Below are 17264 nucleotides of genomic sequence, written 5' to 3' on the forward strand. Positions count from 1 at the left end.
CATAAAGAATTTTCACAGCAAAAATATGCAGGAAAATAGCTAAGATTTATTCTCTTTGTATTTACATTCATCTTATTTACTTATTACTTTTCAAATGTATCAGATAATTTTAAATACTTAACCTTACTAATAATCAACATATTACAGCATAAAAGATTCAAGCATCAACTCACCTGTGCCTGTACACAGTGCAGAAGATCTGTTCATCTGAAGCCAAATCCAAGAGGAATCTGCAATACGAACAAACAAACAGTCATTAATGAAGACACAGAATCTTGCTGGGCTCTTCAGAACAGGTAAAACTTTTACAATCAATACATAGCTAATGCTTGTTCATGCTCCCAGTGCACAGGTAACATTCACTAGAGATAGCACTACCCTGGACTGCACAGGAGCCAGCGGCAGAGTGACTGTGGCATCCCTTCTCCGTGGACAGCACAGTACAAATGTCCAGGGAACATTTCACTATGAATGACGGGGCACTGACAAGATTCTGAGTTCTCACAGCTGCATTTCAACTGCTAGTCAATGGCCAGCTCTCCCCACAAGGTTGCAGATGGTCATAGCAGAGGTAGCCCCAGCTACCCATTGCCACTCTGTAGTTCTAGGACCAGCACACGGCCTGAACACTGTAACATACTGCATTACATTTTTCTGAGTAATCAAATAAAATTTACATAATAACTAATGTGCCATGCTTAGAGTTTGCCAAGACAGAATCATTGAACGGTTTAAAATTACTAAAATAAAACAAAAATCTATGTGGTAAGTGTTTAGAAGCATACAAAAATGACGCATCCATTTGCTATCTGAAGAAGTCTATTGGAGTACGGAGTACACTGTGTGACAGCCATCACAATTTGCTAGTGAGGAACACACAAGCAAAGGGAGAGGCGCACACTTCACTAATGAGGCAGCCCCTCAAGCCTCCTCAGGGTCTATCTCTGAGAACAAAGGCCGGGAAGCAGGGCGGCGGGTGCCTTTACTTTGATCCTGCCACCTCACCACACAAGTGTGTTTCCAGATGCACACTAAGAAACACAAGACAGGAGATGCATGCTTATGTTATTTTAGCTAGACCAATGTTTATCTAGATTAATTGTGCATTTTATGGATGCGAGGAAAAACGAGTGCTCATTACTGGTAACAGTACTGAAACTATGGCCTTTTGGACGAGCATTAATGATGCTTCAAGGAAGGCTTTTATAACTGAGCCGTGAGGGTTTCTTTTCCTTCACGTGATATCAATCTGTAATAACTCACGCTTTGGATCGGTTACCAAACTTAAAACAGTGTTAATTCTTTTAAAGCTTTTTACTTTTTAGAATAGAAAACAGGAAGAAGAAGAAGTTAGTACCAAATTAATATTCAAGTTACTATTTTTTCTAGGACACTGGAAACATTTGATTTCATAATCTACAAGGTCTATAGAGGAGGGACATTGAGAAAGATGCCTTTTCATTTTCAGCAGGATGTAGTTTTGAAATTCTGTGATAAAATGCAACATGGTTATCAGAAACAATTCAATGAAAATAACAAAAAATTTATGTGCACATAAGATATCACAGTAAATGAATGGGTTCTGCTCAAGTGGCAGTCAGCATCAGTAAGCAATGAACTGCCATGGAGGAGTCCTCCATCCTCTTAGCAAGACACGGTAGATTTTAAAGTACTCATTACGCTGGCCTATGCATGCCACTCATAACGCCATACCATCCACTGCTCAAGGACATCACACATGTGACAACTATGAGCTAAAGCTTGTGGTACTGATAGGGCACTAATTGCTTGCTCTATATTATTAAGCTTTATTAAGATATCAAAACAGCCCAAGACAACTATCAATCACTCCAGTTAAAGAAAGATGTAGAGACCAATACATTTCCAGATATTCACAGTATACGATTTCTTAGTGTAAGTTCTAAACAGAAAATTAATAAACTATAAACACTAATGTTTAAGTTTATACACTCCTTAAAATAACACCACTTAAAAGTAACAGCACATGGCATGTACTAAGAAATCATCTCGTGTTGGGGATTTAGCTCAGTGGTAGAGCGCTTGCCTAACAAGCGCAAGGCTCTGGCAAAAGAGAGAGAGAGAGAGAGAGAGAGAGAGAGAGAGAGAGAGAGAGAGAGATCATCTCACTCCTCTTCCCTTAGTCTTCCTGGTTCTGAAGTCCCCCTTTCGGGTGTTTTACAAAAAAAGGGAGGAAGAAGGAGACTGGCCTGGGGTTGACAGAGTGACAAGATCAGACAGAGGCTGGCAAGAAGGGCAGTACTGTGGGTTCTCTCAAGTAGCACTCCATTTCCAGGTGCTGCCGAGGAAGGTCCACAAAGGCAGTCAGGGTTAGTTAGCCTCCCTGCACAGACTAGGTCTCCAATTCTGACTCAACCACACAAAGACTACTTATACTATTACAATTGCCATGAGGCTAGGTATACAACCTAGCACATTCATCACAGACTCCATTATGAGATGAGAATAACAAGGGCCTCTGTAGAATTATTGTTTTGTTTTGTTTTGTTTTGTTTTTTGAGACAGGGTTTCTCTGTGTAGCTTTGCGCCTTTCCTGGAACTCACTCTGTAGCCCAGGCTGGCCCTTTGTGGAATCTTGAAAGAAGTAGAGAGACAATTACACAAAGCACCTAATACACTGCAGAATTATAACTATGATCCTGTAACAGTGTCGGCTATGAAAGACAATTCAATCAAAGACACAGAAGCTCAGGCCCACCCCCCCCCAACAAAGTACACCTAGTTTTCCCTAGTGTGTCCTCCCAAGTCTGCCCTTGAACCCTCCTGAATGATGAAGACAGGGAATACTATGCAGTTTTGAACCAAAGCTACTTTAAAATTACACCAAAAGTTAAAGGAATGACCCACTCCAGACTTACTGGAAAGTCACAGGAATCAGAGCAATGGTATTCATGTAAGTCAAGCAGTAGAACAAAGCTGAGTCCAGGAACTGACTTCTGTGTCGGTTCACACTAAACAAAAGAGGTCAAAGTAATTCAACAAGGAAAGGACAGTCTTTGCAGAAATGGCACCCCAGACTGGTACACAACTGCAAAGAGAACCCCAGAGCACCATGTGCAAAGAGCACCTGAAAAGGAGTGCAGCCCTGACCTCAAGAAAGAACGCAACACAGGGCAGGGACCTCGCTCAAGGACAGAACCCGCTGCTTAGCATGTCTGAGGACCGAGGTTCAAGGCCCAACATCACACAGACAGACAGACCGACAGACATATAACTGTACACATGCACACACTCTTAAAATAACCGAGTCATTGGCTCAGTGATATTTTGAGATGTGACAACTACAGTCCATAAAAGAAACAGATAGCCGGGTGATGGTGGCACATGCCTTTAATCACAGCACTCGGGAGGCAGAGCCTCTCTGTGAGTTTAAGGCCAGCCAGGACTATAAAGCAAGTTCTAGGAAAGGCACAAAGCTACACAGAGAAACCCTGTCTCAAAAAACAAAAAAACAAAACAAAACAAAAAAAAAAATCAAACAAACAAACAAAAAAAAACCACTCCTCCAACTGGAAGAAAGTATTTGTAAAGTCACCTAAGAAGACACAAAGTTGGTATACAAAGAGCTAAATACCCACCTGAAAAGGGGCTTGTGTCTAGACAACACAAGGAGCTCCTATCACTCATTAATAAGATAGTTAACTTAGTTTTTAAAAACAATTTGGAAAACTTACATGTGGGGCTGGAGAGATGGCCCAGGAGTTAGACCCTGGGACCCAGCACACACAAGGCAGCTCACAATTATCCCGAACTACAGTTCCAGGAGATGTAATGCCCTCTTCTGACCTCCACAGGCCCCAGACAGATACATGGTGACATACATGCATACATGCATGCAAGTAAAACATTTATGTGCATAAGATAAAAGTAAATCATTAAAAAGGAGCTTGTAAAATAATGAATGTGTGCATACGTGCATACGTAATGCCCTCTTCTGACCTCCACAGGCCCCAGACAGATACATGGTGACATACATGCATACATGCATGCAAGTAAAACATTTATGTGCATAAGATAAAAGTAAATCATTAAAAAGGAGCTTGTAAAATAATGAATGTGTGCATACGTGCATACGTGCGCGTGTGCGTGTGTGTGTCCATGCCATGTATATGCAGGTAACCACAGAGGCGCTGGGTCCCTTGGAGCTGGAGTCACAGGCGGTTGTGAGACACTTGATGGGTGCTGGCATCTGAACTCCAGGCCGCTGCAAAACAGCAGGTGCTCCTAACTGCAGGGCCATCTCTCCAGCCCACTGACCTAATTTCTTAGAAGAAGCATATACACCCACCCTGTGTATGTGTGTGTATAGTGCACACGCGCACGTGCAAGGTAGCCACAGAAGGATGTCAGGGATCTTTGTCATTCCTTGCCTTATTCCTTTGAGGTGAGGCACGGTCTCTCCCTGAACCCGAAGCTCCTGCTTTTCAGCTAGGCTGGCAGCCAGCCCCTCCACCCACCACCACCAAGGCTGGGGCTACACAGACAGAAGCATCCTGCTTGTTACATAGGTACTATGGAGCCAAGCTCGGCTCCTCGTGGGTATGCAGCAAGTGCTCTCAGATGCCGAGCTAGCTCTCTAGTTCCCATCTCAATTTTGTAAAAACACTAAAGTTGTTAAGTGATCCCTCCCCGACACACAACACACCCAAAGTGAACCATCTCCACAGGTGTGTTTTCTGTCCCTGTTCGAGCATGACGGCAGCTAGAGAAAGGTAGTTCTAATTCAGATGGTGGTGTGCACCTTGCCAGTAGATATCAGTTTGCAGGTCAAACACCAGGACTGAGTCCACTAGGGACATGAGAAAAAACGGGTTGAGGGATAGGTGGGGAACAGCAGCGTCTTTCATTTTGTTACTAAGTGATTACAAACAGATCTGGGGGAAGCAAAGTAAGTTGGGGAACAGAATGAAGTGGCAGCGGTAACGCTGACCAAAGGGCATTCTAACTTGCCTGGAGAGGGAAAAAGGACACTTTCTTTCCGGGTCAAAAGAAAACACTGACAGCACTAGCAGCCATCATTCACCGGAAGCTTACTGGCTGTTCCCAGTTCAGTCTGTACACCCCTAAGGCAGGCGCTCTGCTCCATGTCCATGCTGTCCAAGAGCATGCACAGGGACCAAGGTCCAGCTGCAGAGCTCATGGCTGCCAAGGCTGGCCAGATCCACAGTGCACAGCTGTCCCACCTGTGGGGTGTTCACAGAAGGTCACTGTTTTTATAATGCTATCGGTTTTTGCTAACTTAACAGAAGGCAGAGATTTGACCCCCTGAAAACGGCCTTGTGACTTCTGATTCCATACTAATAAGAACAGCAAATGCACACAGTCTCCATACTGTGAATAGATCGTGGCATTATGTTTTTTCCTGAGTCCTATGCCATGTAATTTTCTCAAAGTTGCCACCAACCAAAAGAAGTCATTTCCTATACAACAGAGTAGTACATGGGTGAAAACACACTGGCCCACTGGGCCAACTTCCTGCATTTTTGACATATACCAGAGTAGCCAACACTCGCTACTGGGAAGAGATGAGAGACTGACTGGCCAGAGGGAGCCATGCGACTGCCAGCCTGCATGCTCCCACAGGGGATCTGAGACTGGCCCGTGAAGCTATCATCAGTCATGAAGCCAGGCAGGTAGGCTGGCAAAGGCTGAGGACACACAGGCACAGAGGACGCTGCAGGACTCTTCAGATCCTTCAACAGCATCAGTCCAATATACGCCCATAGCCTGTGATGGGCAGTCAGTAAGTCACTTTTTTTGATTAGAAACACAAATAAAGATAAAGTCAGATTTCAGTTTAGTGTGCTTCAAATCACAAAGTCATGCCTTCAAAACAAGATAATCCCTCCCTCCCTCCCTCTCTCTCTCTCCCCATATATACATATTTGTATATATGGAGAGATAGAGATTATATAACTATATAAGTAACACAAATATATCCTAAAATAGAGAGTAGTATAAGTTTCATTAATAGAAAAATCAATGTTCATCGTAGGGACTAGGAACATAGCTCCATGCTCAACCCTTTGCCTAGGACAGGGGGTGGGGAATGGTGGTAGACAGCTGCCTCTGCTGGTCTCTAGCTAGTTTATCATCTCCTGCCTCAGCCTCCTGAGGTGCCTGGACGACGGGCACACATTATGTCACTAAGGCTTGATATTCTTGCCTAGTGGCAGCAAAAGTTCATCCCACTTGTTGAATGTATGGGGTTCAGATTTAGAAGAGGAGGTCTAATCTGAAAATCTAAATCAGTAAGAGTTACGATCTTCTGAGGCAAGGGTAGGTCCAGAGACCAACTCCAGAAAAAAAAAAAAAAAAAACATAAAGGGCTAGCAGGTGGAAGGCCAGCAAAGTCAGGGCGGGACATGCAAGAGGAGGAGATGTATGTCATTCATTCCATGGGCTTAGAAAATTCAAGTTCCTACCTGATTCAGTAACCAGAAAGTACTGGTCCCTTTAAAAGAACATTTACCCAAAGAGAGAAAGATAAATAGATGGGAGAAGGCTGAAGTGCTGACAGTGAGCAGGAAATGAGGCTTTGAGCACAGCATGTGCAAATGACCAGTATCATGACCTTAAACTAAACTTTCTCTTCCTATCTACATGGGAGGGCTTTGAGGGCAGGGAGCAGGGCATGAGCCATCTTTGAGCAGGGCAGCCTGAGGAGCTCTGGGGCTTTAAAGGCTCAGGCTTGCCTCCCACCATGACTAGAACATGCCACATGGACACCCACACCAACCATTCTCTCAAGTGAAAGGCACCAAAACAACACAGTTAAGTTTACTGTCTTTAGATCAATCATGTGAACAATCTCAATTTATAAACTCCCTTCAGACAATCACCATCCCTTAGGTTTTTTTTTTTAATTCCTAATTATTGTTGATGAAATCAATGACACTGAAAAATAAATGAACCCTTTATCCTTCCTTTTATATTCTTGAGTTTAAGGTAGTCAAGCCTGTAAGATACTTCAAGACTGCCCATAACTACAGGCTATCTTTAGATAATGAAGCAGCAAAGAAATTGAACCAAAAGTAACATTCAAACTACTGATCTGTCCATACAGGGCAGGGACAATCTGTAACCCCCCAACACAGCCTCAACAAGCAGTGGACATCTGTCTACCAATGGTCACTCTGTCAAATAATATCACTGTCATCACACTGAGACCACCATTTCAATATAATAAGCGGAAGCCCCTCTCTCTCTCTCTCTCTCTCTCTCTCTCTCTCTCTCTCTCACACACACACACACACACACACACACACACACACACACACACACAAGGAGGGCATTAGATGAAAAAGTGGACTATCCCTTCCCTTCCTCCTCCCCACCCCTCTGGATTCCAGGTGCACATGCTGTCCTGTGGGTGACATATTTCTCCACTCATCCTGAATAAAAGTTTCTATGAACCCAAGAACAATAAATCCTAAAATCTTTGGTCTAAAGATCATATCTTAACCAACTGCTATCCTGGGTGGGTCTAATACTTTCAAAAAGGTATGAAGGCTTGAAATCTAGAATTATTAGATAAAGTTACCTAACAATACAAAGCACAACTCAGACTGGAAATGGCTGGTCTAGCATTTGAACACACAGGAGCTGCTTTTCCTAATAGTTTTGAATTGGCATGGGATAATAGTACACAGCTATGGAGAGCAGTGTGGCATCTCAGTACATGCATACAATAAATGGGCAGACCTGAAATCAGGGCCACTGACAAATCCAGCATCTCAAACATTTATCATTAATTTGTACCGGGAATACATCAACATCTTCTTTCCAAGCTATTTTGAAATCGACAGCAACGACCAAACACAGCAATCCTCCAGTGCTATAGAAAGGCAGAACTTATTCTTCCCATCCACTGTAACCAGTAGCTGTCCCTTCCAGGAACCACTATTCTATTATCCAGGTCTATGAGATCAAGTTTGAAATTACCACACATAAATGAGAACATACGGTATTTGTCCTTCTGTGTCTGACTTACTCTACATAACATAATGTCCTCTGGGCTCATCCCTGTCACACCAATCCTATGTGCTATGTCCAAAGGAAAATAAATCAGTGTGACACAAGATATGTGCATTCCTGTGTCCACCGCAGCAACATTCACAATGATTGATTCCAAGATACCGAACAGGTCAGGTAAAGAAAATGGCCTTTACTATCCAGACATAAAGACACAGGAGCTACAGTCTTCTGATGCGCAGCTGCCAGTGGCGCTGCTGTAACCTTTACATGAATTATTGTAAATACTTGCCACAGACAGGTACCTATGAGTGCCAGCAAACTACAATGGAAGCATTACGTGACTCCCTCACATTACAGTGAGAGGACAAGAGAGCTTCCTGCTGCCCCTCTCCCCCCCTCTTCTTCTCCCCTCAGAAGACCCAGCTGAACACCAGAAAGATGCTTTGTAAGCCCAGCCTCCTCACACATCCGCCAGCAGCTACCTAACAAGGGATTGCCAAGTGTCCTACTAACAAGATCACTCAACTGCTTATGCCAATGAAAGCAAAGAGAAGAAACGCCATGCTGTGAGATAAACAGGAGTGAAGAAAAATGCAGAGAGCCAACAAAAACAAAGACTTTATCAGACACAGGACATGGTGCTTAAAAAGAAAGTGAAACAATTCTAAAACCTGATGTAGAAAGGAAGTGACGGAAAATAACCGAGCATTGCTCAGTTCTTCCCCAAACCAGAGAATGCTGGGATGCAGAATGCACACAGTCACCTAATATCCAGGATGGGTGTTAGTGTGGTCCCATACTTTGATTTAGATGCAAATGTATTTTTTTTTTTATTTAGAGAATACTTTATTAGTTTTTGTAATCAAACCCACGTAGATAAGACCTTACATATTTAATACAGTGCGTTACCCCTGTACAAATGGAAAAAAAATTAAGTTCAACATTTCTAGACCAATATGGCTGTTAATTTCTGTACAATGCCAACTCAACACGGTAAACTGGGATACTTTTTTCCAAAGTTGACAGCACAGCTAGTTTCCAAAAATTCAAATTATATATATGTATATATATATTTATATTTATATAAAAAGACCAATAATAGCAGTATAGATGCAAATGTAAAATGAGCAACAGGCAGATATGCTAAGTCCTAGGTCAGCGGTCCTCAACCTCTGGTCAAACCTGTGGGTCATGACCATAGGAAAACACGTGTTTCCAATGGTCTCGGGAACTGAGGCACCATTCAGTAGCAAAATTAGTTATAAAGTAGCAACAAAAATAAATTTATGGTGGGGGGGTTCCTAAGACCATCGGAAATATGTGTTTTCCAATAGCTGTGACCCACAGGTTGAGAACTGCTGTCCGAGGGTGACCATTGTACAGCCAAGAGCCATTCCTATTCAATCTCAGGCTTTGCATTGTACTTAACAAACATTGGTGTTATTTTCATTTCTTTGATATCAAGTCTGGGGGATAAAGTTCTCTATACTGTTAGGTAAAGACAAGCGGGGAAGTTGGAAACACAGCATGTACGTCACTAAAGTAGTCCTGGGGAGGGTGGGTTAGAGTGGAAATGGTGTCAATATGTTACACATGCAGGAAACTCTCAAAAGTAAATAAATAAATAAATAAATAAATAAATAAATAAATAAATAAATAAACAAACAAACAAACAAACAAATAAGGAGTACGTACTGAATTCAACAGAGCCTGAGCCCTGCAGATGACCAAGCAATTTTTGGAATGTCGACCTCTATTTCATACTTCGTCTCCTCATTTGTGTTTAATTACTGGTTTGGCTTTTTATCATGGATCCTACTGAAAATCAACTCTGCAGTCAAAGGAATCGAGTAACATCTAAACTGGCTGCTTTTCACAGAAGCTACTGTACAAGTTAAATTTCGTTATTCACAAAAATAAACATGGCTATACAGTGTGCAGTTAAAAAACATTATTCATGCAAGGGTTTTTTCAAAAACTTAGCTGACACTCCAAAGGAAGGTCAAAATGGCGCCCTCAGCCCTAGGGTGTAAGAAAGAACCAAGTTGCTGTAGTTTAACTTAAATGAGCGAAAACAAAACGTCATGCCTTCTACAAAGGTCAATTTTATTCAATTTGAAGGCTCTGCCTTTACTGTTAGGTGGAAAGCTTACTGTCTTGTGGCCTTAACTGCTCTTCCATGCTCCTGTTTTCGTACAGTGTCAAAACACCAATCTGATCATCCTTTTCAGTTTTCTGGGGATTTACAGACCGTTCTGATAGCATCTGAAACAACAGATCCAGGCACCACTGGCCTATGAAGCAATGGGATGCCCAAATCACAGATGCAAACACTCCCTGGGAGACACCACCTCTACAGGGCAAGTTCATGTTGGGCCCACATCGGCAGGCAGGCAAGGTGCTCAACACCCACCCTCTAAGTACACCAAGAACAGCAAGTACAGCAGGCAGCCACAAGCCACAGAACAGTGACAGAAACCATCTTCAAGCCCTCCACACTGAGAAGTCTGTACTCACCCTGAATAGGTGGCAATCCCGATAATGTCACTGACAAGGCAAAGTGATACACAAAGGCCACGATCCCTGTACGGGACTGTGGGAGACTGAAGATGGCAACTGCCTTTGCTGTGTCTCCCCTGCAATTAGGGGTTAACTGCCCTCCCCGGGAAACTGGACAGCCTTAGCCAAGCGCTCAACTGGCTACACCACTGATATGGTGATGCCTGAGACCCCTGTGTCCTTGGTGTCAGTGTCCTGAGCTACCCACGGCCTCTGGCAGCACTCTGCTGACGATGATGTCCAAGGCAGTGAGGCATGGAGGCCACGTGCAAAAATATGCAACTGCTGAGCCAGAATCATGAGACAGGACAAAATACACACACCAGAATAAAAACTAATAACCTGTACATCTAGTTTTATAGTAAGGGCTTTAGAGTCAAAAAACCAAAAACATTTCCCAAGATCTGAGAGAAGCCAGCAGGAATGGCATCAAACACAAGAAAGGCCCATGCTGACTGAGGATCATTTATCTGTCATTTATTTACAGTGGCAGGCTCCGAAGATACGTGGGTATTCACCATCTTACACTGGGGCTCTGTCTAGACAAACCCTACAACTGACCTCCCACACCTCACAGCTGAGCAGCACAGTGGCTGTGTACTACCTGATGTTCCTGCTTCTGACTGTGGCTCTTTGGCACTGGGCAGCCCTGCCCAATGTCATGAACCAATCACACCGCCTGGAAGCAACCTGAGGAAGATCCTACCTAATTCAAAGTCTGAAGCCAGCCTCGTGTTCATCGCATAGTTCACTGGACACCATCATAAAACCACCAACTCAAGAGGTCCGACTATTGTATTCTTGAACCATCTGTGATGGTTGAAACTCTTTCAGAACTGGAGCTGGAGAGATGGTTCAACAATTTAAGAGTGCACACTGTTTTTGCAGAAGACCTAGGTTCAATTCCCAGCACTCACATCAGGCAGTTTGCAACCACCTCTAACTCCAGCACACACACATACATACATACATAAACACACACACACACACACACACACACACACACACACACACACACACACAAAATTTCAGAACACCTGACTTTAAATTTGAAGTATGCTTCATGATGTCTTCCTATACTTAAATTCAAAGTGTGATTTATAATGTCTTCCTGTATATTTTAATTAGCCCCCTCACAAAAACAGCTAGCCACAAGGAATATAACCCAATGTGATCAAATCAAAACACGGACCAATTTCAGTGTCACCCAGAGTCTGAGAGGAAGTGAAGATGGAATCAAAACCCCACAAAAGGTCACATTCAGTTTGCAGAATTACCCATGCTTTCATTAACTGCACTATACAGTAAAATGTTTGGGTTCTTATTTCAGGCTATAAATCCATGGCATGCGTAACTAATCCTTTCTCTTTTTTCCTCACTGAGCATTAGCTGAGAGACCCTTTTAAGATACATTACACATGGGCTAAGAGAATCCCCTGTTACTGCAGCTGCAACTCCAGGACCCAGAACGGGCAAACAAGTCTGCAGTGAGCGGCCGGCCGCTCGAGCCCGATTTATTTCTGTCTAGGCATGCTACAGTTTAAACAAACACACTATTCCACGGACTAAAATAATTTAACCGCTTCTTTTATTAAGGCACAGACAATGTAACCTTTCATAATACTCCTCTCTAGGTTCTAAAATTATTCACACATTTTTCTATTTGTAGCTTTCTCTCCTCCAATGTCCTATGATGCCAAAGGGAACACAAAGAAGAGTCAATATTCTATGAAGTATTTTTAAACCTAAGAAACTTCTTGATCCTGTGTTGTGAAAGGACAAAACACTCAGCAGGGAACTACAGTCTCCAGGGGAAAGACCACAGCATGTCTAGCTCCCCGCTTTTTTTTTCTTTCTTTCTTTCCTCACCGCCCCCCCAACCCACCTGCCAAAGAGATGGGATCTTGCCATGGTGCTCAGGCTGGTGACCTACCTCTTCTAATTTCAGTTTTAGTACAATTTTTGGTGTTATGTCAATTTCCTTTTTAAAACATAATTCAAGAGAAAATTTCTCGTTAACTGTTAGCTTATTAATAGCTTGTTCAAAACACTGTAAAAGTCTATAAAATAGAGTTCTGAGCCATAAGCTAGGCTTGCTAACAGCAGCCTTCAACTATCAGGAGTCACACCCGGGGCTACTGAGACAGTTCGGCCAGGAAAGATGTGAGGAACCAAGCCTTATCACCTGAGTCTGAACCCTGGGACCTACACGGCGGAAGGAGAGAAATGACTCCCTCGAGTTGTCCTCTGACTTCTACATGCATGCTGTGGCACAAGTGTGCACACCAACACACACTGAAACTTAGTAAAAATTAAAACCAAAGATTATCACCATCTAGAAGAGGTGCCCTGGAGCCTGAGAACACAAGACTGGGGGTCCTCTCTTCTCAAGGGGCCAGACACCCAGCAATGCTCTGGGCTTCCTGGATCAGGGCAGCACTTAGCATCTCTAGGCCTCAGCTTCATCAGTGACAAAAGAAGGAAAGGATTTCCAAACTCCTGTTTCCCTTAAAAAAAAAAAACAAAACAACAACTCACAGTTCCCAAACGAAGAGCCACTCCTTTTAACAATATATTTAAGGTACCCACTTCGTTTGTTTAATTAAAAGGTAAAAGTTATTTTTCTAATCTTACACTAAACACTTGATAGCCTTTCTCTTCCTTTTTCATTGCAGCTTGTAGCTCTGGGAGGTATGATGAACCTGTCATTACGGTCAGCAAATGCCAAAAGAGAGGTGCTATGATGTCCTTGGATGGGACTAAAGCCACTCAGCCACAGTATATACATATGCACACATACTATAAACACACATGACATGACCGTAGGAACAAGGACAGGCAAGTGAGAGAAGTGAACGCATGTGTGACGTCATCACCATGCAAATACTGGAAAGAGAAGTCACTCAGCCAACAGAGGTCTAGAATTTAGCTCTTCTGACTCTTAGCTTAGTGCTCACAAGAAATTTCTAGAAAAAGTCATTTGCAAATCCACAAGAGCTACAAAATGAATTTCATAGCAGTAAGAAAAACATCACAATTTAATGGATTCATTGCTTCTTTAAGTTGGAATATTGTATCTTTTTGTTTGTTTGTTTTTGAGTTTTGTTGTTATTTCTAGACAGGGTTTTTCTGTGTAGCAGCCCTGGCTGTCCTGGAATTCCTCTGTAGACCAGGCTGGCCTCGAACTCACAGAGATCTGCCTGAGTGCTGAGATTAAATGAGTGTGCAATGTTGTATCTTCAATTTCCTGAAATAACTCAGTTTTAGGTTTTTATGTCTCAAAATTATTTTCAAGATTCCAGGTACATGAAAATTGAAGAGAGTTACTAAGTTAAAAAGTGTTAATAAGGGATGTCATTCTTGGAGAATTTGGTGTGTTCACCAAGATTCATCAGTAACTGATGTTTTGCAGTGAATTTGGGTGTTTTTAATGTAACAATGCACATAAGCATTTTAGTTTAATACAGCATTTTATAATTGTGTTGATCAACATACATTTCAGTTTTTGAAAACACCAACCATCGTTCTAGAGCCCTTTTGTTAGGTAGGCATCTTAGAAAACAATTACTCACATTTTTAAAAGATCATTATTTCCTAAATAATGAATGAAACCAGTCAGGTGTGGTGGCACACACCTTTGATGCAGCAGTTAGGAGATCTCTGAGTTCAAGGCCAGCTTGGACTGTGTAGTGAGACACCCCTCACCATCCCAAAATAAACAAACACCCAAACAGTTGGCTTACACTTACTTCCTAAAAACATACATTTTACAACTGTTTTAAAAGGGTGTAACTTTGCAGTTTCCACCTTTAATACTGCATGCTTCTCCTTGCGTCACCGAAAGGTTGGTTACTCTAGTAAAACACTAAAATCCCCCGGACTGCAAGGGTGCAAGGACTGACAGCCATGACAAAGCACTGCAATAGCTCCCGGTGCTAAACGAACCCAGACCCGATGCTGAGGACCCGAGCCACACTCGGCCCACAAGACCCACGCACACTTAGCAAACAGCAGCACAGAAGGAGGGTGGTCGGGGACGGATGTCCTCAGGGTGCAACCGAGGCCCATCTTAAGCATCCACAGGTAAGACTTAGGCACAGGCTCTGTCACAGATGTCCTGACAAATGTGGGGTTTGCCCTATTTATAAAAGAGAAAACGCCAAGGCAAAAGGCTAATTAACTAATCTGAATTATAATACTAGATGAACTTATTCAATTCCCAGAGAAACCAAACACTTCTAACCCTTCTTTCAGACAACCATGAGCTCCCAAGACAAACGAACAAAACACATTTCCACCTAATAGTGGTTGGAAAGTCTCCCAATACTCCAAAAGCTTTTGAAAATGGAAGCACCTTCGAAACTGTTTTTAGGAACAGTGTCTTTACCACTTCAGGACAAAAGACATGACTTGCTATTTGGTAATGTAGTGCCTTAGAAGCTAAAGAACTACAGTAAGAGATTGTGGATTCTAAATCTCAAAACTCCTCATCCATACACACACACACACACACACACACACACACACACACACACACACACACACACACATTCATATATATATATATATATATATATATATATATATATATATATATATATATATATAAAGGTTTATATAATACACAAATTTCTGCTTTTAAAGGAGAAGGGGCCACAGCAAAATAGGTATGTATTTGTTTCTAAAGACACAAAAAGTATTCAGAGAAACAGAATCCGTCTGTGCTGGCTACAAGATTTTAGACATTCCAGGAACTTCCTAGTCTTTAAACACCTACCCATGGCAGTCACCCACCCTTGCCCATCATATCCATTTTAGAACTGAGAAGGTGATTCTGCCAACAGACCATAAACATTTGGAGGTCCAAAGTACACTTCAATAGCAACACTGTTCTCCACAGATACACGGCAAGTAATCCTCTCTTAACATCCACAAAAAGACTCCAGGAAAGACACCACAGAGTATAGCACACGTCACCAGCCTGCAGTGATCCCCTTCCTGACATGAAGGAAAATTCTAGAAAGTCACCACTCTGCAAGTGATAAACCTAGAGCTATTTGAGACAGCAGGGACTTAAGTATCTTTTGAGAGGTCACAATAAAATGATAAAACTACCCCAAAATCCATGACATCCCTACTGGTATCAATGAGAGAAATAACCCAAGAAATAAAACTACGCTCTGCAGACTGTTAAACTGGAACACATAATACACACCACCCTGAAACATTTCTTCAGTGCCAGCTCATTTCAAGGAAAACTGGCCTGAGGGGTTCTAGAACATTCTTTAAGCAAGACACCTAACAGCATTCACTACAAAATGCAAAATATAATTTTAAAAAGAAGTCAAATGGGAAAAAATTATATATAAAGATTCTGAAACTGTTCCTCATCAATAGTTAAACTGCTTTAAAAAATAATCATTAAAATGTAAAAAATGCTACCTTTAGCTGGGTCTGGTGGCTCCCGCCTTTATTTATTTATTTTTTCTGTTTATTTATTTATTTTTCCCCCAGAGCTGAGGAACGAACCCAGGGCCTTGCACTTGCAAGGCAAGTGCTCTACCTCTGAGCTAAATCCCCAACCCCGGCTCACACCTTTAATCCCAGCACTGGGAAGGCAGAGGCAGGAGGATCCCTAATTTCAAGGCCAAAGTGAGTTCCAGGACAGCCAGGGATACATAGAGAAAGTTTGTCTCAAAAAAAAAAGGGGGGGGGGGGAGGAGGGAGGATGCTACCTTTTTAGCAGTGAAATAAATGGTGTGCCTTTCAACTTAAAAAAACCATTTTATGTGCGTGTATGTGTACCACATTCACGCCCGAGCCCGAAGAGGTCAGAAGAGGGCATCAGATCCCCCGGAGCTGGAGTTTCAGGCAGTTATGAGCCACCATGTGGGTGCTGGGAACTGAGCCCTCTTCTCTGCAAGAGCAGTAAGCATTCCCCTTTCAACTTTTGAGAACAAAGCCATTTCTTACTGGCCTTCTCCTAGGGGTCAAAGGCCAGTGCCTTCCTGAATGACAGTGACATGCCCTGACTCCAGTCACCTTTACAACCTGAGCCTTTCCAAGTATTTATTTACACAGTTGAAATATGGAGTGCAGAACTATGGGAAGGTAAATACATTTTAAAGTGCTATAGGAGTGTTAGCTTAGCGATAATGCAAGTCTAAACTCACTTGAGGAAGTAAGAAACTCCGTCTTTGCAAGTTTGAATTGGAAAGGTAGAGCTACCCAAACTTCATGTTCTAATGGACCCCCTCGAGAGAAATAAATGAAGGAATAACTACAAATCTGCAAGTCCTGGCTGCCTCACAGTACCAAGAGGACCCTTCACACCAGCCATGATCGCTGAGCACACAACTGTGCCCAGTCTCTTCCATGTTGACTCCCCTTGTTGGTGCACCCGCCTGGTACCCAATGCCTCTCAGGGAAAGAAAAGGTTGCAAAAGCAAAGTAAAATTCCAACCTTTGAGAGGCGATCCCAGTAGTAAGAGCACTTAAGGAACAAAACAAACAGAGCTCTCTTAGCTGGCTGAGAGAAAACACACTAAGCACCCAAAGTGGGTGTGTAAGGATGGCGCCATTGCGGGCACACTCTTCAATGTCCACATTAAATTATTAACATTATTATCAGTCGCATTAAATGCCAAAATAACATGGGAAACATTGGGAAAATGAGTTAAACTAATGGT

The 17264-nt window shown here is 42.5% G+C and overlaps 1 protein-coding gene across 7 annotated transcripts in view; it reads right to left on the reverse strand.

Annotated features, from left to right (window-relative positions):
• The window catches only part of Ncoa2 (nuclear receptor coactivator 2), a 258198-nt gene that overhangs the window by 165308 nt on the left and 75626 nt on the right, over positions 1-17264 (reverse strand). For 6 of the 7 annotated variants that reach the window (XM_076563719.1, XM_076563713.1, XM_076563712.1 and 3 more), the window contains exon 2: positions 174-230. The gene's annotated coding sequence lies outside the window, so the exon portion shown is untranslated. Of the gene's footprint in view, positions 1-173; positions 231-2897; positions 2992-17264 lie in introns of those variants that run through there. The other variant, XM_076563716.1, reaches the window with a different exon arrangement.

The sequence above is a fragment of the Peromyscus maniculatus genome, chromosome 2 (assembly GCF_049852395.1).
Source record: "Peromyscus maniculatus bairdii isolate BWxNUB_F1_BW_parent chromosome 2, HU_Pman_BW_mat_3.1, whole genome shotgun sequence".
Classification (NCBI taxonomy): Eukaryota; Metazoa; Chordata; class Mammalia; order Rodentia; family Cricetidae; genus Peromyscus; species Peromyscus maniculatus.